At 38.0% G+C, this 19,577-nt stretch overlaps 1 protein-coding gene across 2 annotated transcripts in view; it reads left to right on the forward strand.

Annotated features, from left to right (window-relative positions):
* The window catches only part of SATB2 (SATB homeobox 2), a 185,202-nt gene that overhangs the window by 51,963 nt on the left and 113,662 nt on the right, over positions 1–19,577 (forward strand). The window contains exon 1 of one of the 2 annotated variants that reach the window (XM_089519486.1): positions 12,466–12,509. The exons of the other annotated variant lie outside the window; for it this stretch is intronic. The gene's annotated coding sequence lies outside the window, so the exon portion shown is untranslated. Of the gene's footprint in view, positions 1–12,465; positions 12,510–19,577 lie in introns of those variants that run through there. 2 annotated transcript variants of the gene reach the window in all.

The raw sequence follows: 19,577 nt of genomic DNA on the forward strand, positions 1-19,577 counted from the left end.
CCCACCTCTGGGGATTCCTTTCCTAAGAAATCTCTACGACGTTCTTGGGGTTTTCAAAAGTTAGCAGGCAGCTTGAATAGACACACACATTAATATAAGTTAAGACTTAGGATATTTTCCCCTGTTAGAAGAACATTTAAAAATTTAAGATTGACATGTAGCTGATTACTTTTTTTTTGTATGTGTAATTTTGAAATATTTTCCCTTAGCCTTATTACTACAGGTATTGCTGAAAAATGTCTGTCTGGCAAGTAGCAATGGTAGATGAGGGGCTGTATGGCTCAGCATAGTTTATTCTGCATGGGAACTTAACTAAACTGAACCATATATCACTACCTGGTACAGTAGACACCTATTGTATAGCCTCTGAAGGCCTCACACCCCCAGCCATATTCTGTGCCTCCTGAGTGGCAGACAGGATAAAGACGTGTTTATCTATATCCTCTTAGCCAGGTGTGAAATGATTATAGCAGTGCTGAGACCTCTGGAGAACCCTAGCAGATCTCAGCATCTGGCTATGTGGCTGCATCCAGATGCTTCTCTGATCCTGCCTGCTTGCTATGGGACACAGAATGACCATGAAGGGGGGATTGGATTCAAAGGCTGTATGTTAGGTCAGTGGGATGCTTTGGGTGCTGGAGAGGGAGGAAGGGAATACCAACCTTGGCTGTGCCTAAGAGAGGACATAAACTGAAATAATGGAAACTTACACACGTGTAAGCTTTTCTGTATTACATGTTATTTATTTTAATTGTACAGTGCTCTGCCTCCAAATACTCAGAATACTCTAATATTGTTATCTAGACAGAACCAGTGTCTCACTATACAATTCTAGGTCCTCACCTTTTGATACTTCTTGCAGTTTTAATTGTTTGTGTGTGCCAGCACTGATATTTGGTTATAACATCTTTTCAAAGGCATTCAACATTATAACTGCACAGTCATAAAAATCAGTGTATTAAAGCTGACAATGACTGCGGCTAACTTTCTCCCACATTATCTACTGTGAAGCTCTCAGTTATATCTAACTTTTATTTGCCGCCTGTTTCTTTTTACTCAGTTCCTTTGTTTAATAATGACAAAAAAAAAACAACAAAAAAAAAAAACAAAACAAAAAAAAAACAAAACAAAACAAAACATTACCATCATCATGTAGGAGTTGTATTACAACTAATACTTGCATTCGATTTTAGCTTTTCTGACTTCAGCAGAAAGAGGCAAACTGTAAAAACATGGTGGTACTAATTTAAAAAAGGGATGCAGAAGCTTAGTGGTTAAGACACCAATTCTAACTATTGGAAGATTAGAAGGTTGGCAGTTTGAGGCCCAGGTGATGCATGATGGGGCGAGCTCTTGCCACTAGTCCCAGCTTCTGCCAACCCAGCAGTTCAAAAGCATGCAAATGCAAGTACTGTAGATAGATAGGTACCACTTCGGTGGGATGGTAACAGCGTTGGGTGCAGTTATGCTGGCCACATGACCACCAGAGCACTCTGGCTTAGTAATGGAGATGAGTTGATTATGACTAGACATTCATGTTAAGGGATTACCTTTACCCTTTTTTACTTTACTAATCTAAAACTTTTATTAAATGAATTAGCTGTCACCTCATGTACACCATTCCATATGTATTCCACTGTCAGGCTAAGGAAGTATCCACATTTTTTTCATTCCATGTAATAAATTATTTCTGTTTACTAGAATTTAGATTCTATATATTTAAGAGTTAAACTGCAGAGATGAGATTAAAAGAGAATGTTGTGTACAATTCAAATTCTTAGCTAAATTGTTTCCACATTTCATTCTTGTAATATGTTTGCTGCTTAGCCACAGTTGGTCTTTCCCCTCATTGCTTCCCTAAAAAAATCATTAGTGGTCTAACTAGTCTATACTTCCTACTGTATTTGCAACTGGAACTCCACACTAAAAATATTGTGGGGCCCAGCAATTATTAACAGACTGTGTCTTTCCAAGTCTGTAGCATTCCAGCCTCCTATCTGAATTCTATGTAATAATTGTGAGAGTAATAACGAGGAAGGCTGTTTATTTTGAGCATCATGTGGCAAAGACTGGTTTCTGGTCAAGGGGGGCTTGCCAGTTTAGGGAAAGAGAAAATCATTTTTTAAAGCTTATAAAAATTATTCTGCCTTTAACAACAACAAATGATGAATAAAGCAGTTTGACACCATGAATCTGCCGTACATAAAGTAGCACTGTGGGACTTCTGATAGTTCCCATGCTCTTCAGTGTCTACTGTATAAACTCAACCATAAGTCGACCTCATGTATAAGTCATGGGCAGGTTTGAGGGCCAAAATTATGGATTTTTCCATGAGCCGTGGATATGTAGAGGGTAAAACTTGGAGGCTTCTTCAGTGTGTGTATGTGTGCGCACAGCAAGAGAGATTCTGAGGCTTTTTGCTTCAGTGATTCCTTTACTCCCCAGACAGTATCAGCCAGCATGGGTGGGAGAGGGACTCTGTTTTTTTTTACAGCACTCAATAACCCAAGACTCTTTCTGCTTGTCTCAAGAAAAAAAGAAAAACTCTCCTGACCGCATGGGGATGCTAGTCATCAGTCACCTGGGCCTGTGCTACTGCTGGATGTTGCAATGGTCTGGATGATATCTGGATGTTGTAATGGCCTGTATGATATCCAGTAAAGGGAAGATGAATCTTATGCACACAGACTGTGTGAATGGGTGATTCCTAGGTCTGAGAAATGGGTAAGAGGTCTGTCCCAATTGGATTTAGATTCACAGTGAACGAGCAGATGTGTACCTAGGGGAGCACTCTTTTTGTGAAACTACCCTTGAAGACAACCCAGAAGTTGGGGCTGGTACAAGATGAAACAGCGAGATTTCTGACCAGAGTAACTCATCTGAGAGGAGCTGCATTGGTTGTCATTTTTCTGCTCTGAATTCAAGGTGTTGGTGATGATATTCAGAGCTATAAATGATTTGGCACCCCAACACATGAACGGAGACCTCTCTCCCTCTGTCTGCTGGACACTGAGATGTGTTGGAGGGGCCCTCCTTTGCGTCCCACCAGTGGAGCAATATACTGTGGGAAGATATGGGAAAGAGCCTTCTCATCTGTAGCACTCTGCTTACCCTTTGAGGACTGATTCACAGTGATGAAAGTTTCATTCTAGCATGAAAAGTTATAGCTTGACATTAAAGCCATTGGGGCCTAATGAATTTGTCCTCATTTGTATATATACAAGGTTGTGGACTGTTACAACTATTTAAATTATTCAGTTATATTGTTTGTAATGTTTAATATGTTTCTACAGTATATAAAGTTTAAAGTTTTTATTCTCTTAAAAAGGAAACTGCTTAAACTAATTTAATTGTAAGGTGCCCAGAAATCTTACGATATAGAAGCCATGTCCAGAAGAGGGCAACCAAAATGGTGAAGGATCTGGAAGCCATCCCTTATGAGGAGTGGCTTAGGGAGCTGGGTATGTTTAGACTGGAGAAGAGAAGGCTAAGAGGTGATATGATAGCCTTGTTTAAATATTTGAAGGGATGTCGTATTGAGGAGGGAGCAAGCTTGTTTTCTGCTGCTCCAGAGGCTAGGACATAGAGCAATGGATTCAAACTACAGGAAAAGAGATTCCACCTGAGCATTAGGAACAACTTGCTGGCAGTAAGAGCTGCTTGACAGTGAAATACACTTTTTAGGAGTGTGGTGGAGTCTCCTTCTTTTGAAGTTTTTAAACAGAGGCTGGATGGCCATTTCTTGCAGGTGTTTTGATTGCATATTCCTGCATGGCAGGAGGTTGGAGTAGAGGATCCTTGTGGGCTCTTCCAGCTCCATGATTTTATGAAAAGGATATAAGTCAGTCAGTCAGTCAGTCAGTCAATAATGCACCTGCATCCTAAGATGTTATGTTATGAAGACCTGTGTGAAAGCCCATGAAAAATGATAGTTTGGCTGGGATCCAGATCAGTGCAAGCAGCTACTTCACTCATGCTTAGTTTTTCCCCCAAAGCTCTTTCTTGACATGCCAGTTTCCTTGGATCCTTTGACGAGTCTCCTGACAGTTAACTCCAACAGCATCAATGCTTGTTTTGTAGATCTGTGTTTTCTTTCCTTGAGAAGGGAGGTGTCTTCTGCGCAGGAATACTGATGTATATCTCTGTCAGTGTTGCCAATTTCTGGGGAATTCCCCAGAATCCGGGAAATTTAATTATTTAATTAAATTTGTTTTTGACTGAATAATAATAAATATTGGGGAATTCAGGGGATTTTGGATTTTAGTAAAACATTCCGGGGGATATCTTCGAGGCTTTTTGGCAACACTGATCTCTGTGGTCATTTGACCAGTGTTGCTTGTGAAGATGTCACTTTATTTACCCCTTTTCTGGGGCTAAATAAAGTTTATTCCCTTTTATTCTTCCCTCTTCCTCTCTCAGCTCTTACCAAGCATCGAAGCAGAAACCAGCTTGTGCTACTAAATATGTTTTTTCTTCTTACTTACACATATGAGAGTCAGCTCTAGGGACTCTTCTACCAATTATAGTTTTCTCTACTGATTAGTTATTTTGTAGAACCTAGATACAGTATAGCAATAAAGTAAGTTTCTTTTTTCCTACCAATGTATCCTATTTATTTATCAGAAGCTCAGATCTAGTTGTTTTTACCAAATGCCTATGGAGTACATGCTTGTTGCTGTGTTGCTGCTGCTAAACTTTCTTAACCACAAATAACCAAAACCATAATCAATTTTCTAACACTGAAAAGATTGCTCCGAGCCAGCATCCAATAAGAAAAAAGGTGCTTCTGTTGATTAGTAAGCCACCTTATTCTGAGTAAGACCACTGTTCCATATAGCTTAGTGTTGTCAGAACTGACTGGTGGTGGCCTTCCAAGGTTTGAGACAGGATTTCTTTGTTGCACTACATGGAGTGTTGCTACTTTCTGCACACAAAGCACATTGTGTAGTACCATTCTGTGGCATCTACCAACATTGCAAGCTTCCTTAGGTTATTGGTCCAGCTAGCCCAGTATCATCTGTACTGACTGACAAGAGCTCCCCAGGGTTTTAGGTAGGGTACATGCCTAGCCCTACCTGGAGATGCTAGAAATTTGAACCTGGGACATTCTGCATGAAAAATGTGTGCTATACTATTGAGTTTTTTAGCCTTTTTTTCCATGCTTGAGTTGAAGCGTTTGTCATGTTTACAGTGAAATATTGCAGTGGAGCTGATATTACATGCTGAAACTAGATTTAATATATATATTTTAGGGGAAATTATGATAGGTTTTTTTTTGCTAAAGTTTATCACATGTAAGGATAAAATGAACACTAGATTTGTTTTAAAGGTTATTTTTATGACAACTGCTGTTTGGTTGTGTTAAATATTCCAGCAACTTGCCATACAGTATCTTGCTACATTTGCTGCCCTTGGAATTCTGTGTGCTGAAGTTGCAGGGTATAAATGCAGTAATTAAATGTCTACCTAAATAAAATTGAACACTGCTCAAAACAAACAAAAAAAACCAGTGCCTTGGAAGTGATTTTACAATGACGAATTCCTAAACTAACTTTCTGTTTTGTTGAGAATTGTAATACATATACTTCGAGAGTTTCTTTAAAATATAGTGTACATACTGGCTTTAAAAAGTGATCTGCTTCTCTTAACTGAAGGATGTATTTATCAGGCTTCAGTGATATTTGTTTTAGAATTGGAAAACTGTATTAGATAGTTATAAAATTATTTTAATCATACAGTTATTTTATAATAGACTGGCTAATATTCCACTTAGCAAAATACAGAGGCATATATGAAATCCATTTTCTGGATTAGAATAATAGACTCATAGAATCATAGAATCGTAGAGTTGGAAGAGACCACAAGGGCCAACAAGTCCAACTCCCTGTATTTAAAGACCTCTAAGGAAGGAGACTCCACTACACTCCAAGGGTATAAAATCCAGGATGGTCGCAATGGAGAGAGCCAGTGCAGTGTAGTGGTTCAAGTGTTGGACTAGGGTTCCGGGATGCCATGCTCAAATCCATGCTCAGCCATGAAAACCTACAGACCTTGGGCCAGTCACATTCTCTCACCCTTTACAGGAAGGCAATGGCAAACCCCCTCTGAATAAACCTTGCTAGGAATACCCCATGATAAGTGCCTTAGGGTCACCCAAGTCAGAGAGACAGCGTGGTGTAGTGGTTGTATCTTTCTTATACACTCTCACGCTGGCATGGGCCAAGGTATGTATGCAGCTAAGGGGAGGCAATGTCTTCTCCTGCCATTTTAGGGTGTGGTGCCCTCTACTCTACTTAGACCATTGGCAGGCTCTGAACTCTATGTAATATCACCAAGGAGCTAAACCCAGGGCATAACTTTATAAATAAACAGATAGAAAGTTATACAGATAGAAGGGTTGACTTTCAATGATACCGATTTGTAACACAATATAAATAATGAGGAGCCGCCTTTATGAATGACAAGATAATTACATTTGAATAACAATGAATAACAACGAGTTTGGTAGAGTTATTGGAAACTATTATTAGTAGCATTTTGGTAAAAAACTAAAACAAATTAAAATTACTGTCATCCCTCTTTATCCACGGATTCTTTATCCAAGGAGTCAACCATCCATGGCTTGAAATTCTCCATGCTAAGGGAAGCGTTGCTTATTTCTAAAATCTTAGAACTGCAGCTACTGATGGAGCAACCAAAAGCAACATTTACTGTACGTGTTTCCCCCCATCTGTGATAGTAGATATAAGTAAAAGAAAATGTTTAAATTGTGTGAAAGCTATTAAAATGCTTAGTGTTGTAATAATTGAAAGATCTGGTAAAAATGGCTATTAAGAAGAATTATTTTAAATAAAGTGATAATGTGACTATGTGGAATTAGGTTTTGTGTCTCCTGATGGTCATTGTTTGCCTGTTCATGCTAAAGGAGTGTTATGTTATACACATGATATTGTAATAGTTGCTTGTGGTAATATGATAAACGATAAAAGATATTCATAGTTTTTTAATTTTTTTAATTTGTATTGTTGTGCCAATTAAAATACTTATTTAAAAATATATAGAGCTCAAATTATATAGCACCCAGCTCAGCCTCAGGGATTACAGTAGTCTGGGTGTCTAGGGACTTCATCTCTCTGGTCTATCTAACATCTAACAGACATTTAGCTTTTCACGTCTTTGAGATTGGGGACTTGGAACTGGACAGGGATGATGTTGGTGTAGTGTTCATCTTATTGACCAACAATTTCTTTTCCTAACTGATCATTGAGAAAATGTTGAGGTCTCACAGACCTTGGGCTGTTCCCATGCATGCTCAGACCATTTCAACTGGGCAGCTTCACAACGTCATGGCAGCAGTGATGACCATAGGCTTACCTCAGTATTTAACTTGACATGTGAAGGATATATGTTGGACTTGGTATGCGGTACTGCTTTGGGGGGAATGATCTGTGGTTGTGAGGATGAGAAAGAGCTGCATCGTCATGAATGAAAAATCATCCAATTAGGTTTGATAAATTGCCTTCAGAAGGGTGATAGCCTTCAGAAGGATGGTAGATAGTTTTAGTGGTCTGCTTGCTGAACCTGATATATCCAGATGATTTCCTGAAGTTTCCGGAGGGTGGTGAGAAGGGATTATCTTTACTTTTCACCCAGGTACTGCTGAACTCCATTTCCCCCTTAGAAGTAGTAGATGATTCAGCCCAGTGGAATCATCTTTCTTAAAGAGTCTTGCCCTAATTAGAGACACAATGTTGCCTTAATACTGTGATAAACTGCAGATATGAAATATATGGATTGAAAAAAGTAGAGCACAGATGGCAATCTACCCCTCAAAAAACTCACCTCACCAAAAAACCCTCAGTGACAGGCATGCTCAAACTCAGTCAGGCTTAGACCTTAGGATATAATTTATGATGGTGATAGTTGGAATAAATTTTACTTCACAATTAACAACTACTGATATCTGCAGTGCTGGCCAGTAGCGCTTTTAAAAGTGTTGATCTTCCTTCTTTAAGATCAGGACATCAGCAGGCTCACTGTGACCAGATTACATCACATTTTGCAGCCAAAATTTCTCTTTACCTGTTCCAGCTTGGGCACCATGATTTTGACAGAGTCATAGAGGGATGTGGCTGATGTTTTGTTTTGTCATGTTATTTTGGATGCACTTCAGCTTATATGGTGTGATTATGGGGACAAGTTACTTGGTAGGTTGAAGCATATCACGTGGTTTTGGGCTCCATGCCCTTCCTGGATATTAAAATTTAGGTTTACCATCTGGATACTGAAGGTGATTAATGCTTCTCCAAGGAGGGGTATGGCTCTCACTTCAGTTACAGAAGTGGTGGCCAAACACCTTTCCTGGGGAAAACAAAACAAATTTGCTAGATAATTATCATCCAGAGCTTAATGTACTAGTTGTGAGTCAGATACTTGAAAAGGTGGTATTTTTGGATGATGGGTGATTATTTGGATCTTTTCTGATCTGGTTTTGAGACTGGTTTGGGAATAGAAGCAGTCTTGGGAGTTGGATGACTTTTGTCAGAGATTACAGATGATGAGTAAAATGTTCTTAGGTACCCAGGATTTCTCAGTAGCTTTTGATACTATGAGCCACCATTTCTTCAGGCATGATTTAAATTAACAAAAGAAAATTAGAATTTAAACTATAGATTTAAATAAATAATTTCCCCTGGTACTGCTTCACATATTTCTGATGCTGTAAATTTAATAACTATTCATCTGTTTACAACTCAATAGATAAGTTTATTACCTCTGTAAAACAACATATGAGACAATTGTTTTTCTGTGCAAGGCCTGGCTCCACACACATGAATACAGTCTCTCAGTCAGTATCTTTATATATCATATAATGTTCTATGACAAACAGTAATTGAAAGCCAAGAGTTTGAAACACGAATTGGTAATTATTGTTCATCACTGGACAAACTAGAGCCATTTACATTTCTTGTAAAACACCCATGTATGGTTGTTAATAGCTCTATGTCTGTGAATGTGGCAGAGTCATTCTTTTTTTAAGACTAAGTAAAAGGTTAGCTAGCTTATTTGTGATTATATGTAATTTGAATTATTATTTTAAAATGAAAAGAAAGTGTCCTTAAATTAAATTGCTAGTCCCAACTAGAGTAGATTCATTGAATATTGGAATTTACGAAAGTGTTGATATACATCATAAGTGTTTAATTATTTGTGGTTACGAGGACAAGAAAGAGCTATGTTGAAAGAATACAGTGGCTGCTTCCTATATGCGGGGGATCCAGTCCAGATCCCCCCCCCCCCGTGTATGGGAGAAATCGTGTACGGTTAAATCACATTATTTTCTATGGCGGTGTGTTCCCGTGTGCAGTACTGCGTGGGTGCCTGTGGCTTGTCTGCTGTGGCTTGCTTATTGCGTAAGCTCAAATCCACGTAAGGCAAGCCCACATATGGCGTGGGTGCACTGTATATTATTATTATTGTTGTTGTTGTTGTTGTTATTATTATTATTATTATTATTATATGCTATTCAGTGAATTTAGTTGGGACTAAATCGGATTTAACTCGTAGCAATTAATTGTGTGTGTCTGTGTGCATTTTCTAAAATTATCAATTTTTATCTAGTCTGATTTTTGTCCCACATGTTTGTAACATCTACATGGAGCCACTGGGGAAATCATTAGGAGGAGTGGGTTAAAGAATGTAAAAAGCGGAACTTGTTATAATGGTCATGACCTGTCCACTCTATGGGGGACTGCTCTTAAGGACAGCTCAGAGGCTTCAGTAGGTGCTTAATGCAGCAGTCTCAGGTGTTTATGGAGTTTATGGCAACTGGAACATATATAACCCACATTCTATACCAGCTGCATTTGCTACCAATGCATTTTCAACCACAGTTAAAAGTTCTGGTGATGACTTTAAAACTCCATCTGCATACATGCAAACATGTCTGTGCCCCAAGATGAACCTCAAAGGCCCAAATCATGTGTCTGCTGGTAAGATTGCATCCATTTTGGACTACTTGTTACATATTTTGAGATTCTAGGAAAGCATTTTTGTTTCATTATCATATAAAACTAAAGCCATTATAACATGTAACATCATTGGTGGGAATGTGCACACACCTCTTGTAATGAGAAGTGTGAGCTTAAGATTTGCAGGAAGCTCGTGTATCTCCTCATATCTGTTCCCTTTTTTATTTTGTATATGACATAGTGCATCATACAGAGTACAATCTTGCTGAAAAAAAAATTCTGAAATATATTTTGGAAGCCTAGTTTTATAATTAGGATTACCACACTAAATGAACACATGCAGAAGCATAATAGAGAAGTGACTGTGCGTACATGTTTTTACTTTTCAGCATATTCTCAGAAACGTAAACTACTTATTTCCATTATAGTCAGAGGTGGAAATTATATGTACATGACACTGTTGTAGCACTGTAATGCCACTTTAACTGCCATGACAACATCCTGGAATTTGTAGTTTAATGAGGACCAATAGCTCTCTAGCTGAGAATTCTAAATGCCATCTCTAAACTGCAAATCTCAGGATTCCATGTTAGGTCATGGCAGTTAAATTGGAATATAGCACCATAACAGTGTAGTGTGATAGAGCCATAAGTTGGTTAAATTTGGTACTGGGATGTAGAGGATAGGGCTGTTGTCTGACTTACCAGAATTCAAAACCTCATAAGCATACCCTTTAATTACTTTTGTCTTTAAATGTCTAGTTGGAAAGGTTAACACATATAGCTTCAGGATACGCAAACAACTATAGAACAACATTAAATTGTGATCTGAAAAAAATGAAAACAAAAAATCCCCAACCATCCTGCAGAAGCATTCTGAGCAACAAAGTATTGCAGAGAGATCTTGTAAATGTTAGTTTTTGCCACTACTGTACTTTTTGATTAAAGGATCAAATACTGTCTTTCAAACACTATTTGACAAAATACTTGTGTCAAAATGTAGCAACCATGAGCCCTTTCAGACATAATGCAGTGGCGCACTTCAGTTTGCCACCAACTACATATTTAACAGAGAATTTGCTGTCTAGGTGACATCCATATCTGTATGACAAGACTAAAAAATCTAGTACTTTTCAATTTTCAAGTTTTAAGTGTGCAGTTATAAGTATGTAAATTGCCCCTTAAACACAATAGATTGTACTTTTCTGCATTTTTTTGGCATCACTTGGGTTTTGGTGGGAAGCAAAAGTTTTTATAGGGGGCAAAAGCAGTAAGAGAAGTTTAGCAGTAGGTTTTAAAATAGTTTCCAAAACTGGACAATTTGATCCCCTTTTCCAATCTGTTAATGAGATGAGTGCAGTTTGAAAAATGCTGTTGGAAGTCAGTATGTTTATGTTGCCATACGGTAGCGGTGGACAACCTTACTGTTGAGGACTTTATTTCCTTTTAGCTTTTTTGTCTACATGCTGGCCAATGATGGGTGAAGCTGAAGCAAGCAGTGGCAAAGTTTGAAAGTGCTACCTTTTTTGACTACAGCTCCAAGTATATTATAGCTATTGGCCATGTTCTTAGACTTGTAGTCCAAACAAATAACTTCCAAGCTCTAGTCATGAACAGAGACAGATCCAAAAGTAGGCACTCATTCCCATTTTGTCTCTACCATCCCTTTCTTTCTCTCCCTCTCCTCCCCATCTAGTGAGCTGCTGGGGAAGTGACAAGTCACTCTTGCAGAGGAAGAGGGCTTTTGAAATCACTTGGACAGGACTTTAGAAATTATGGTGAGGATTTTGTATGATCAGCATGGGGCCACATGTGGTCCTAGGACTGCAGGTTGCCTACTTCATCCATATGATGTCTTTATGCATGTTCTGTAATATAAAATTTGAGGAATGCCACCTTTGTTACTTTTATATGAAGATAAGGGTATGCATTCATGCAGCACAAAATATACCACAAATCTCAAAATGGAAAATGTAGAGGTTTAGGGATAATCATTGCAAAGCATCTCCCTGGAGGTTTATGAGTTTGTAAGGGAGTGGTTTATAAACTTTAATTTCCATTGCTTTTTAGAATGCTTTACAGTATTTATGTCAAGACTTTTTAAAAAGAGTAACTGAATACAAATGTGAAGATGTTTCAGAGACAGATGTAAGAGAATATCTTTTACCCTATAATTCCATTATAGATCAGAAGTAGCTTCACTAATTGTACAGCCGGCCCTCCCCATTTGCGGCTTTGACTTTTGTGGATTTGATTATTTGCAGATTTGATTAATATGTTCTCTCTAAGAATTCCTCGGTCCTCCAACACAACTCTGTGGTTAACTTCCACCATAGGTTAAGCATAATGTTGTGTTGGAAGACCTAGAGAATCCTAGAAAGGGGTGTGTGTGTGTGTGTGTGTATGTGTGTGTGTGTATATATAATTTGTGTTTTTTCCACTTTCATAAGGGTCCAGCACCCCTGACACCAGCAAATATGTGGAGGGTCCATTTTATTGGTTTTGGGGAAATGACTAGAGAACTGTTGCTGAAGAGGAGGTGAGGAATTAGTGTTTTGACTATAAATCTTAGATAGACTGTAACTTCCATCTTCTGAATATCTGTAGGATCTGTAGGTTTTTGACTGTTGAGACTGCCCATTTGCTTGTCCATTCCTTGGTTATGCTTGGACTATTGCAATAGCCTACTGGCAGGTATGCTTTCCTGCTCTTTTACTCCTCTGGTTTTAATTGAGGACAATGCTGTCTGGTTGTTTTAAATCTCCCCAAATATTCACATGTCTCTTCCTCTCATAGATCCCTCCACTGGCTTCCAGTTTATGCCAGGGCTCGTTATAAGCTTTTGGTCCTAGTGTTTAAGGCCCTGCAGTTTAACCTCCTGCTTTGGCAGCTCGGCTAGCGTGGTATGTACCATCTAGAAATTTAAGATCTTCAGACAAAGGATTATTGGCAGTTCCACCAACGTGTACAGCTTTGCCAAGGCTGTGAGCCTTTTACAATTTGGCTCTGCATTTGTGGAACAGCCTTCCTTTTCACCTCCAGCTGGAGGAGAATCTGATCCACTTTTGTAATGGATTGAAGATCTTCCTCTTCGATTCACCAGATTAAGTTGCTGAGCATGCTTAAGGTGATCAAGTGACTAAGGAGGATTTTGTTTGTTTTGTTTTTAGCATATTCATATATTATTTTAGTATTTTAGTATTTTATAGCGTGGTGTTTTAGTGTTCACTGTTTATTGTTTATGTTTTGGTGGAAAGTTCATTATAAATAATAATATTAATAAACACATGCCATGATGACGCCCCTACCGTGGAGCTCCGTTTGGGCGTTCTGACACTCTTGCATCATCATAGTGCGCTCCGTATGGACGGATGTGCACCAAGATAGCGCATGGGTGCCAATAGTAGGTCTTGCAGCATGTAAACACTAAGCCCTACTTTTGCCCTACTTTCAGGCCCTGGCCGGTGCAAAGCGCCTGTCTGTACTGACCCTAAGGCATTAAAAATAACATCTTCATTTATTACATATTTTACCAACAATGAATATCAGCATTTTTACTTAAAGAATTATACTGACTGTTTTGAGAAATATTATGTTATTTGATGCTTTGTTATGTTTGGGCATCAATTGGGGGCAACGTGTTACTAAGAAAGAACACAACATGTTGCCTTTTAAAAGGAAAAGCGTATAATTCAGCTCCCTTCCAAAATAATGCTAAAACATTAGTGTTAAAAGGCAACATTTCCAAAGAGTAATTTGTAGCACCTTTACTTGCACAAGGGAGCATATTGTCCCTTGTGCATATAAGACTAAGTTGTGATTTAGTATTGCGTTTGAATTGCTTCTCTGACTGGCAGTAGCTTTCCAGGGAGCTAGGCAGAGGTATGTAGGTCTTTGCCAACTCAACCACCTGACATCATTCTTAGCTGGAGAAAATAAGGATTTACTTGAAATGCTCTGCATACAATTCAGGTTGTATTCTGTAACTGCTATGGCTTTCTCCTACCATGGTCATGTTGTTGTTGTTGTTACTACATTTGAGTTATACCACAGTCTTCTTCATAAAAACTCAAGATGGCAAACAAAAACATCTCCCCCTCCTCCTCCATCATCATAGTTTCCAATTACTGGACTCTGTTAAAAACATCTTTAGGTGCCCACCAAATCAAACATACAAAAGTTAAAGACAATATATATACAATAAAGTGGCACATGTAATTGTGACCTAAGTGTACCAGTGTTGAAGAACAAATCATTTTAAAATGTTTTATTGACACATTGTCTCATTTATTCACAATGTGTATGTTATTTTGATATTTTTATGACTATGCAAAATAATGAAAATAGAAAGTTCCCTCAAAATTTGTACTAAATGAACATCCTTTTAGTATGCATTTTGTCTTCCTCTGGATCCTAACAAATGATACAGCTTTTTCATTTGGAATTGGAGCATAACCTCTTTCCTTTCCTGTGTCATTTAAAAATATTTCTCCATATAAAGTGAGTTACTTTAAGTAAAAGTAGTAACTGTTCGCTTGAAGCTATCTGAAAATGTTAGCTTGAGATGTTCCTTACATCCATTCCTCCCCCTTCAGCTGGCATAGTAATAATTTCAAAATTAAGCCTTGATCTGATTAAGCCTTAATTTCAAAAATAAGCCTTGATCTGAATCTAGATAAAGTCCAGGTAGTTATCAATGCCGGAGAAAACAGAAAAATTTTCATGGTGGCCTGGTATGTATAACATGTTTATATTTTTCTAGGTAAACCAGATCTGCAATAAATGCAAAACCTAGACTAAGAGAACACTCACTTATCTTCATCAATCTCACTGGAACATATCTTTAAAAGTTTTTGTTATTGCCCTAGATACATTGTTAAATGATGCATGGCCTATACACTGCATTCTTCATTGCATGGAGAGATTTCTTATCAACTAAATGACCATGATTTCAAATAAAATGCCTTTGAGTTGTATTAACATCTGAGCTCAGATGCAAGATGGCATAAAGAAAAAATGTCCTTTGGGATTTGAGAGGAATGAAGTCTTCTTTTTTAGTATTTTTCTTCAACATATGTCACACTGTTAGGAGTCATTATCTAGGCTCTGTGGAGGAGAAGGGGTAAGGTGTGTGTGTTTAAGTCTGGAGTTAAATTTTGCAGTGGAGAAACATGTTTTAAAGAAACACATTTTTAATTTGAATGGCAGTCAGTTTAATTTGGAATATTGGTTCCTGCAGAACAAAACAGAGTGTTTCAGTGGCATGGAATTCCCCCTCCATCAATTAGGCTTGGAAGTCTGTCTGTGGTGAAGACTCAAGGCTGACATAGGTTAGTTCCTTGTCTGAGATGCAATCCAATCTCTAATCTGCACTGCAGAAAGCAGTTTGACACCACATTTATTGCCACAGCTCAGTGCTATGGAATTCTGGAATCTGTAGTCTGTTGTTGTACCAGAGCTCTGTGACAAAGACTCTCACAGAACTACAAATCCCACAATTCCATAGCATTGAGCTCTGGCAGTTAAAGCGGTGTCTAACTGTATTAATTCTGAAGTTCAGAATAGATCTAAGTCTCACACTTTTCTTTCTATTGTACTTGTTTTCACTTTCTTAGAACATCCATGTCCCTCTCTTGTCATGCCAGCAATTTAAACCATTATTTGGACTAGCAAGAAAAAAAGACTGTTCAATGATATGTTAAATCAACTTTACCATTTATGATTATCACACTTTCAGAATAAAAAAGCAAGTCCATTGTTTCATGGAACTATTAAGATGTGTTGCTTTTTCTAACAAATGTACATTTTAACTATACTTTTTGAAATTAATTCATATACATATATTAAATTAAAACAATTTTTAATAAAAAAGTTTAAATCATCCAAATAACCAATAAGTTGCATCTAAAAATCAAAAGGAAACACACATACAGGCCTAAATAATCTTTTATGAGTTGTCTGCAGTGCAGAGAACATAGGTTGAAACCTCCTTCAATTAGGCCTCATCCTGCCTGTGCAGACATGGATCTTGAACATCTGGTATGATTCTGGGGTAAAGAGCTTTTACACCAGGTAAACCAGCCTGGTTTCCTGTGGAATTTCTAAGAAACTACATGGCAAAACTGGGCTGTTCAACCCCCCCTCCTTACCTTTTTGGCAGTGGATCCAACTGAGAAGCCCCCCCAATCGCCTTGTCTGACTTGGAAACGGGGTGCCTGGCCACATGGGTGCAGCTAGGCATCCCATTTCAGCATCATACAGGGTGTGGGGGCTTCTCAGATGGATCCACTGCTGGAAAGGTAAGGAGTGGCACCCTGGTACAGGGTCTTGGGTCAGTGCACCAACCCAGGGACTAACCCAGGTGAGTACCGGGGCCGGGATAGCATGGGCTCAGCCTGTCTGCACAGGTCATGTTTTGACTAGGGTAGACCCATGGAATCCTTTAGATTTAATCACCATTCAGCAATTGATTGTATAGGTCTCCTTTAGCTGGGATGAACCAACAAGATACCAGCCGCAATGTATTACAGTGATAATTCCTGGAAGTTAATAGGGAGTGGATAACTGTGGCCTGATATTTCTATATGGAAGAGTTTGAAGCATATATGTGTTATAAAAAAGAAATTATTTATTTAAAAAACCACTTCAACCTGAAAATATCAGTTTCTTGAGAAGCTAAGCTCCAGATCCATCACTGCATTGATGTTGTACTGCCAGTACAGTAGAACTCGCCTCTTCTTTTCTCCAGCATTCCTCTGTGTTACCTCAAAATCAGCTCTTTCTCAGCCCTCCTGAGCAGGCTTTGGTAGGGCAGAGTGGCTACACTGGGAAGGGAGATCACTCCTTCCTAAATCAATTGGTGGAAACAGTTCCACCAGCAAATGTCCTCTGCTACAATTACCGTATATAAACAACTATAAGTTGACCTCATGTATAAGTTGAGGGGAGGTTTTGGGGCAAAAGTTATGGATTTTGATATAACCCATGGATAGCTTGAGGGTAAAACATAGGGGCATGTAACAAGGATGTAAATGATGAAGCAAAGAAAAATGATGCCAAAGAATTTACAAAATTCCAGCAGGCATAATTGTTTGTGCTCACAGTAAAGGCTGGATGGATGCAAGAGTGTGGGGATTGGTGTTTCTTTTAGGTACACTTTTCACCAGGGGATGTCCCCCCCTCCCATAACAGTTAAAGTGCTGTACTTACATTGACTTGTGGATAAGTATACCAAGGTTTTTTGGGTCAATTTTTTGACTAAAATTTCTAGACTTATACATGAATATATAGAGCAAGCCAAGATGTATAGGAAGACAATTCTGTTTATTATCAAGAAGAAGCAAAAAGAAAAAGTTAATTTTCTGGCATCTTGTTTTGAATGTCTGGAATTTTTTTTATAATAAACTATGAAATATCAGTTCTGTTACCTTTATATCTTGGCCATCATTTTGGCTGTTCTTTGAAGGAAACAAAGCTTTGAAATCAAATAACTTGCTCCTCAAGTCATTAACTTTAGAAAGTTTTATTTAATTCATGGCCTAATTCTGTTCTCTTCATAAACTTTTAAAAATTAGTTCAATCTAGTCACTTAGTACTTAAATTAATCTAATCTGAGTTAGGACTCTTGTCATAATATTTACCAAATGTGAAGTAGCATCTATTACATGAGACTAATCTTTATGCAACAAAATACAAAATATGTATATTAAGTTACATGGCATCAAACTGTTTGGTATATTTATATGCAATGGGATAATATATATTGTACAGAGCAACAGAGGAAAAAAGGCATTACACAATTAAAAACGTTAAGCCATATGTAAGTCCTTTTTTACCCTTAAAAATTGTAAATTTAAATACATAATTCTTCTTGTGCAAGTTAATTTTTTCACCTTATTTTTGTGACAGATCCACAGTACCATAGCTTTTATATATTCTCACAATATCCACATGAGCAGGTTGCCCCAGTTCTCTTGAATGGAAAGGAAACATTATACATGTAGTATAATGTTTAATAAGAACACTTTCTCTAAGTAAGAGAAGTACAGTTACCTGGAAATACTCTGTGTACTAGGTTTCTGCTCTTCTACTGCATCATAGAATCATAGAATCATAAAGTTGTAAGAGAACCACAAGGGCCATCCAGTCCAACCCCTTGCCATGCAGGGAATTTCAATCAAAGCATACCTGCTTTGTGTTTTTAATGTTTTGCTTTATTTGCAGCTCGTTGGTCACTAGTCCAGAATCATTTGTACTAGTGTGAAGAGCAAGGCATGAAAAATTTACTTGAGTTGTAGTTCAAAAATAACTTTTGCAAGCTGTGGTGAAAAGAAATGCAAATATTTTACTTGCTTCATAGATATATGGCTACATAGCTGACTCAGTCTTTTGGTATTTCGAAGGGGGGGAGATATATTGGGATATCCCTCTGATGTCAGAGAGACTAGATTCAGGTTATTCCCTTTCCTTGGAAACTACAATGAGCAGAATATTTTTGGGTTGTCAGGGTGCTTTAGAAGGTGAAAGCTCTATTCAAATACTGTCTTTGATTGAAAATCTTACCAGTAGATTCCTTTGTCAGTGCTGGAGATTCTTGAGGGCTGCAAGAGGAAGGAGAATTGCAATCTCCCCATCCCTCTGAGGGAAGGAGTTCAGTCAGCAGAACAGCCCCACTGGTTCATGACAACTGTTTATAATAGAAAGGGAGAAGAAATCAGAAGGACTGTGTACATGCAAATGAAGTTCTTTTGTGTACAACCAAGTTGCTAGCTTTTGAATTTAATGGGATACTTGCACTGCTTTCTTGTTTGAAGGATTTTAGGCTTTTCACTTGTTTTTAGATTTCTTTGCAGTCCCATTTCTGATGTAATTGGAAATCTCAAAAAACATTGAGAGTATTCCTTTGAGCTTCTATAGTCACTCTTTTCTCCTTTCTGCATGGCCCACTTATTTACTATTTTTGTGTGTGTTAATTATAGTTTACTGTAATTTCTAATATGCCAAAATATGGGAGGTGTTACCTCTTAATCACTATTTCAAGCTTTGCACACTGTGAAGTGATGGTTGGCACTGAAGATTGCTTGCCAATGTGAAGATTGCTTGCAAACGTGGACATTGTGGCAAAATTTCAGTTAGAAATTTTCATTTAGAAATTTTCAGTTAGAAGAAGTAAAAAGGTAGAAAAGGAAACCAGTATAGAAACAGATCATGCCAGCTTGTTGAGATCTTCCTAATGGTTGAACTAAGCTTGGTCTTTCCTTTGTATCTATCCAACAATATAGCAGTAGCAATAGCAAGTACATTTCTATACTGTTTATCAATGAGCTAGCACTCCCTAAGCGGTTTACAATGTGTAAGCCAATTGCACTCAACAAGCTGGGTACTCATTTTGCCAACCTATGAAGGGATGGAAGACCGAGTGGACCCTAGAGCCATGCAGGATCGAATTCACAAACTTGTGGTTGTGAGTGGCAACAGTCAGCATTTAACCACTGCACCAACAGGGATCCCTTTAGAGTTTATATAGTTTAAATCAGTTGTTGTTAAAAACAACAACCCACCCACCCCATATCAGAAAAGCTAAAAATATCAAAATAATGAATATGAA

Source organism: Sceloporus occidentalis, unplaced genomic scaffold (genome assembly GCF_023333645.1).
Source record: "Sceloporus occidentalis isolate IW3139 unplaced genomic scaffold, rSceOcc1.0.p SCAF_4, whole genome shotgun sequence".
NCBI lineage: Eukaryota > Metazoa > Chordata > Lepidosauria > Squamata > Phrynosomatidae > Sceloporus > Sceloporus occidentalis.